Genomic DNA, 6,542 nt, shown 5'->3' on the forward strand with positions numbered 1-6,542 from the left:
ATGGAGCCCCCAACTGAGGGAGATGGACAGATATTTTGTGTTTCTTCCATTTGTGAATAATAATCGCACCAACTGTTGTAAACTTCTCACCAAGCTGTTTGGCGATGGTCTAGTGGATGGTCTTGAAACGCATTCCAGCTTTGTGAAGGTCTACATTCTTGTCCCTGATATCCTTGGACAGCTCTTTGGTCTTGGTCATAGTGGAGAGTTTGAAATCTGATTGATTCTGTGGATAGGTGTTTTTTTTTACAGGTAACAAGCTGAGATTAGGAGAGTTCCTTTTCAGAGAGTGCTCCTAATCTCAGCTCGTTATCTGTAGAAAAGATACCTGGGAGCCAGAAATGTTGCTGATTGATTGGTGATCAAATATTGTTTTCCTCAAAGTATGTACAATTTATACTATTTTTTATGTGACCAGATGCAACTGCTAACCCCTATAGCTACACCACTGGTCCCAATAAATCATGAAGGAACCTACGATCATCCATCCATACGTCAGTGTCTACTTAGTTAAAAGTTGGGTGGTCTTGATCTAGGGACCCACTGCATATGTAGAAGTCTAGTTCAAAAACCAGACAATGCTTTTCAGAAAAATTCCAGACCGTGATGGAGAAGACATAGATCTAATCATTACAGGAATTGATAAGGAGGACCTTCATGGACCCCATGATCCATAATATGGTCTCTCTGTTCAACCATCGTATAGTTTGTAGCCAGGATATTTCACAGGAAACATGTAATCCTCCTGTCCGCTTCTCTTCAGACATAAGTGTTAACAACTTTACAAAATAAATCAATTGGAGGAGCAATAAGTGAGAACATCTGGCTGCTTGGAAAGGTCAATCAGAAGAATGAATCTGCAACATAAATATGTGAAAAGAGCCGTGAAATCTCCAAAAACTGTTCTCGCCAATTCCCTGGATAAAATGCAGATGAAGTTTCAGTTTCAGAATTAAGCCACGTGGGCACTTTCTAACATAATAGAAAGCATGGGAACCACCTGGAGTGGTCAGTCTGATGAGTCAATGACTTCAAGGAATTCTCCAAAATTCGAAAATTTGGCCAGTAACCCAAGGGTGGGAGAATGACTTATTCAGCTGTACAGGTTCCCAAGAGAGTTAAGGGCCCGCCTTACTTTCTTCTTATTTCTTTAAAGGGGTACTTCACTCCCCAGCATTCGAAACATTTAGTTCTGAACAGTGGGAGCGGGTTCCGGTGGTCACCACACCCCCTTGTGATGTCATCACACCCTCTCCCACAGACTTGCATTGAAGGGAGTTGCATTGACGTCACGAGGGGGCATGGTGACCACTGGATCCCGCTCCCACCGTTCGGAACTAAATGTTCCAAATGCTGGGGAGTGGAGTACCCCTAAGGATAGGGTACAGGATGTCTGGTCGTGGGGAGGTCTGACCATTGGGTCTTCCATGATCTCTGGCCCAGCACCTTGGTATTCTGAACTTTTACAGTATGTTCAGAACGCCGGCTATGCTAGGCTTCAGAACCGCCATGGTCGTCAAACCCCCTCTATTCAAGTCTATGGGAGAGACCGAGAACCAGTGGTCGCCTATGTCTGGATCTCCCATAGACATATATTTATAAGGGGCATGTTGGTCACAACTTTGGGCTGTGGTCACCAGAAATCCGGCACAGAGCAGAGATCGCCAAATGGGGTGCTGGGTGGGAATCGTGGGGGGTCCCAGCGATCGTACACAGGATAGGGGATAAGATGTCTAGGAGTAGAATACCCCTTTAAGAACAGTCCTAGCTAGGCTTGGGGACATTGATGTGCAGTATGGGTGCTCCCATGAACTGAGAGTTATAGTAAGTCAATAGCATCTACAACTTAGGGTATCACCATGGGTCACAGAAGGGCAACCTTCTACAGCAGTGATCTCATACTGTGGCCCTTCAGATGTTACAAAACGTCAACTCCCAGCATGCCCGGACAGCCAACGGCTGTCCGGGCATGCTGGGAGTTGAAGTTTTGCAACATCTAAAGGGCCACAATTTGTGAGACCACTGTTCTACAATTGGCTGTATGTAAGGACCAAGGATCATGTGAGAACATATATTAAGCCTGTATATACATTCAGATTTACCTTGAGGTATCTCAATGCACACCTATTTGTCATCTCATCACAATTTGTTTAGTGGAATTTATGGTCTTTTCAGTTCATTTGTCAACAAATCTTGGTTGCATCTTGAGGAACAGTAAAGTGAGACCGGTAAACGCTGCAGATCTCTCGGCGGTGGCCATGCTTAGAATGTGATTTATGATGTGTTTGTTTTCATGGGGACATCTCAATGAGTGACTGCTCCTAATTTGGAAGAACAGATGTTACTAGAAGTAAAAATGTGTACCTGTATGGTAACGGGGTGTGCTGAGGGCAGATGTTGTTACCCTAGGGGCAGATGGCATTAACCCCTTGTATTCGTGACGCCAGGGCATGGTTTAGCCTATAACCACCTGAAGGTATACCGCTAGACCCTGGGCTAGGCACTGGGGCAATAATGACTCAGACGCCAAGTTACGGATAACGATAGCTTTACTGAGGTTAGACAGGTGGAAAAGTCTATACAGTTCAGCCAGGGCCCTCAAAGGTGACCAGTGACTCAGAGACCTTAAGGGCTTGCAGGGACTTGTAGTAGATAAGGTCATTTTAATGCAGGCCACGTTGACTTGACAAATGATGACTGTGACTGACTTGACTTGTGACTGATGACTGACAATACTGTGACTGTGGTGACTTGCAGGTTTGTAGCTTGTGGCTGCAGACTGGACTTGAGGCCTCCTATGACTCTGGACACTCTCTAGGACTCGACTTGACCTCAGCAAAAAAAAAAAAATTTGCTCCACCCAGGGCTTATATGGGGGAGGGACCCACTCTAAATAGGTGGCCTTGACGTGGCGAGTGGGCTTGTACTTTTTGATCAAAATGTATAATAACAACCTGTTAGTTTTTGAAATTATGCTGAGAAGCAATTAGATCATTGTGCAAGATTGTAGATGTGCGACCATGCCTGTTTCTTCTACCTGAATTCACATTGTGTTTTCTATCCCCTCTTTTTTTTGTTTGAACATGTGTCTGCACTCTTCCCCACCCCCTCAGCCCAACCCTATATAAGTAGTAGTTAGCTACATAAGGGCCATTTCTTTCCTAGCAGCCTCCCAGTCTGACTGGGAGAGCATGGTAAGTGAGCTGTAGCACCCTGTTCACACTGGTGTGGTGCTGTGCGGTGTCTGTTGCTGCCGTGGCACCGTGTCTGCGGGGAGGTGCGACCCATCGACTGGTTTGAGTGGCATTGGGGCTGCTCTGCCAGTGGGTCGTTCCCCCTGTGCGTACTGGTGTCGCGGCCCAGTGCTACACCATTTTATGCTAGGGACGTTAGGGACCCACTCTGAATAGGTGGCCTTGACGTGGCGAGTGGGCTTGTACTTTTTGATCAAAATGTATACTAACAACCTGTTGGTTTTTGATATTATGCTGAGAAGCAATTAGATCATTATACAAGATTGTAGATGTGCGACCATGTCTGTCTTCTACCTGAATTCACACTTATATGGAGGAGACTATCAGGAGGCCCATAGGTCACCCCTTGGATCACCTGGTCACTGGTACCTCCTGGGTTAACAATCACATGACAAGTCACGTGGTAAACTGTCTTAAAGTGACAGTCAACGCTTTCTGAACACATTACATGGTATAATACATTAGAAACACATTTACATGGAGAGGGAGGGGGGAGATGCAAGGGGGCCCAGGGGACACTGTAGGGAGGCTGTCTGACAGTGCAGTAAGGGTACAGGGTTACACCTACCTTACTGGGCAACCACACCTGTAAGATCCTAGAAAAATAAATGTTACTCAGTACCTAATTCTGACCATGTACATTCAGTTTTTATGCCTCTATCACCTATATTTATTATAAAAATCCCTTTTTTCAGTAACTCACAGGGGTTAGAAATCCTCTTAGGAGAAGGGGGTGAGTTGCTCCTTGTGGTGGTGGGAGGTGATTGGTGTATAGTGGGAGGGGACGCGTCCCTCTGTTGTGATGATAGGAGGTGATTGGTATGTGGTGGAAGGGGGCGTTTCCCTCCCTTGTGATGATAGGAGGTGATAGGTGTGTGGTAGGAGGAGGCGTGTCCTCCTTGTGGTGGTGGGAGGTGATTGGTGTGTGGTGGAAGGGGGCGTGTCCCTCCCTTGTGGTAATAGGAGGTGATTGGTATGTGGTAAGAGGAGGTGTGGCCCTCTCTTGTGGTGGTGAGAGGTGATTGGTGCGTGGTTGGAGGGGGCGTGTCCCTCCCTTGTGATGATACAAGGTGATTGGTGTGTGGTAGGAGGGGGCTTGTCCCTCCCTTGTGGTGGTGGGAGGTGATTGGTATGTGGTAGAAGGGGGCGTGTCCCTCTCTTATGGTGGTGGGAGGTGATTGGTGCATGGTGGGAGGGGGCGTGTCCCTCCCTTTTGATGATAGGAGGTGATTGGTGTGTGGTAGAAGGAGGCATGTCCCTCCTTGTGGTGGTGGGAGGTGATTGGTGTGTGGTTGGAGGGGGCGCGTCCCTCCCTTGTGATGATAGGAGGTGATTGGTGTGTGTTAGAAGGGGGCTTGTCCCTCCCTTGTGGTGGTGGGAGGTGATTGGTGTGTGGTGCGAGAGGGCGTTTGTCTCCATGTGGTGGTGGGAGGTGATTATTGTGTGGTGCGAGAGGGCGTGTCTCTGCATGTGGTGGTGGGAGGTGATTGGTGTGTTTGCTTATGCAGCCTTGTCCATAACTTATCTCTTGTCTATGACCCATGGACAAGCCTGATGCTGCTGCAGGACTGGTTAGTGTCCCAGTCGGTATGGGGACCCCTAGTGGTGGGATTATTCTGGAGCTGTTTTCTTTATTAATTATTCAAAAAAAATTCAACAACCATATTACAAAAGGTCTTTAATTTTTATCAGTAAAAATGTTTAAAAAGATTTTGGATCTGTGAGTGCCCATTTATAGACTGAATTCTCCTCTATAGATACTTACAGGACTGCAGGTAGAGGCATCTGGTGTTCTTCTACCACCATACTCCTGGGTGTGTGACTATATGACAGTTCTGAGTTTACTATCCTTCTTTACATAGCTCAATATCTGTCACAATCTATCAAGGATCTGTCTGCCGCACCCACAGGAAAAGTTCTCATAGATATGTTGTTGGGGCTATCTGCTAGATGTAGTTCACCTGGAAATGATATGAGAGTCACAGTAGCTGGAGGATAATGGCTGAACCCTGGGCACCTTCCTTGTGACCACAGCAACCTTTGTCAATGGGGGTGTTCACCTGTGAGAATAGACTATGACCCCAGAGCACTCCTGGTGTGTAGTGCGGAGGTGGAATGCCCATGATGGAGGTGTGAATACTAGTAGACATATCACAGGACTGGAAAACTAAAATGTAACTTTTTAACAAGACATTTTAAATTACATAAAATGAAAAACTCTTTAAATTGTCAAAATTATGAGAGAATAGCATGGGTTAAACTCAATAATAATTATAAGCAGCGCATGGTAACAGATACTCACTGGGGTGTTTACAAAACAGACTTAATAGATGAGATATAAGCCCCAAATAAACAATTGTGACCCTGAAAATAATTCCTGTTGCCTTAAAGGGGAACTCCGGTGCTTACACATCTTATCCCCTATCCAAAGGATAGGGGATAAGATGCCTGATCGCGGGAGTTCCGCAGCTGGGGACGCCCGGGATCATGCACGCGGCACCCCGGTCGACCGCAGAGCCGGCGGCGTGTGACATCACGCCCCTGCCCCCGTATGACGTCACGCTCCGCCTCTTAATGCAAGCACCGTGTGTAAGCACCGGAGTACCCCTTTAAAGGCGTACTTAGCTGGAAAGCATTATTTTTTTAAATCAACTGGTGCCAGAAAGGTAAATAGATTTGTAGATTACTTCTATTTAAAAATCTTAATCCTCCCAGTATTTATCGGCTGCTGTATGCTGCAGAGGAAGTTTAGATCTTTCCAGTCTGTCCACAGTGCTCTCTACTGCCACCTCTGTCCATGTCAGGAGGTTTCCCCATAGCAAACCTCTCCTGCTCTGGACAGTTCCTGACATGGACCGAGGTGTCAGCAGAGAGCACTGTGAACAAACTCGAAAGAACTAAACTTCCTCTGCAGCATGCAGCAGCTGATAAGTACTGGAAGAATTGAGATTTTTAAATAGAAGTAATTAACAAATCTGTTTATCTTTCTGGAATCAGTTGATTAAAAAAAAAAACATGTTTTCCAATGGAGTACCCCTTTAAAGCTGAATCCCAGCATGTTTCCCCTTAATAGGTGACATCAGGGGACCTTAAATTGGATTATACATCACAGATATAGCAAAACAGGTAACACTGTATACTAAAAGAATATATTAAAAAAAACATGCGTAGAATGGGTAAAAGCCTCGCCCACTCACAGCAGCTCCTACAACCATATCCGATGGGTAACTGAGTGGACCAATTCTAGTCTCTGGCCTATTTACTTTAATAGGTGATGAGGATGGCATT

At 46.0% G+C, this 6,542-nt stretch overlaps 1 long non-coding RNA gene across 1 annotated transcript; it reads right to left on the bottom strand.

Moving 5' to 3' along the window:
- Positions 1-720: 720 nt before the first annotated feature.
- On the bottom strand, positions 721-5,088 carry LOC130272776 (uncharacterized). Its single transcript, XR_008843738.1, has 3 exons — positions 5,020-5,088; positions 3,823-3,850; positions 721-857 (listed from the first exon to the last, which is right to left on the bottom strand). It is a non-coding gene; the product is annotated as an uncharacterized LOC130272776 (long non-coding RNA).
- Positions 5,089-6,542: the final 1,454 nt, after the last annotated feature.

Source organism: Hyla sarda, chromosome 5 (assembly GCF_029499605.1).
Source record: "Hyla sarda isolate aHylSar1 chromosome 5, aHylSar1.hap1, whole genome shotgun sequence".
NCBI classification, from domain to species: Eukaryota; Metazoa; Chordata; class Amphibia; order Anura; family Hylidae; genus Hyla; species Hyla sarda.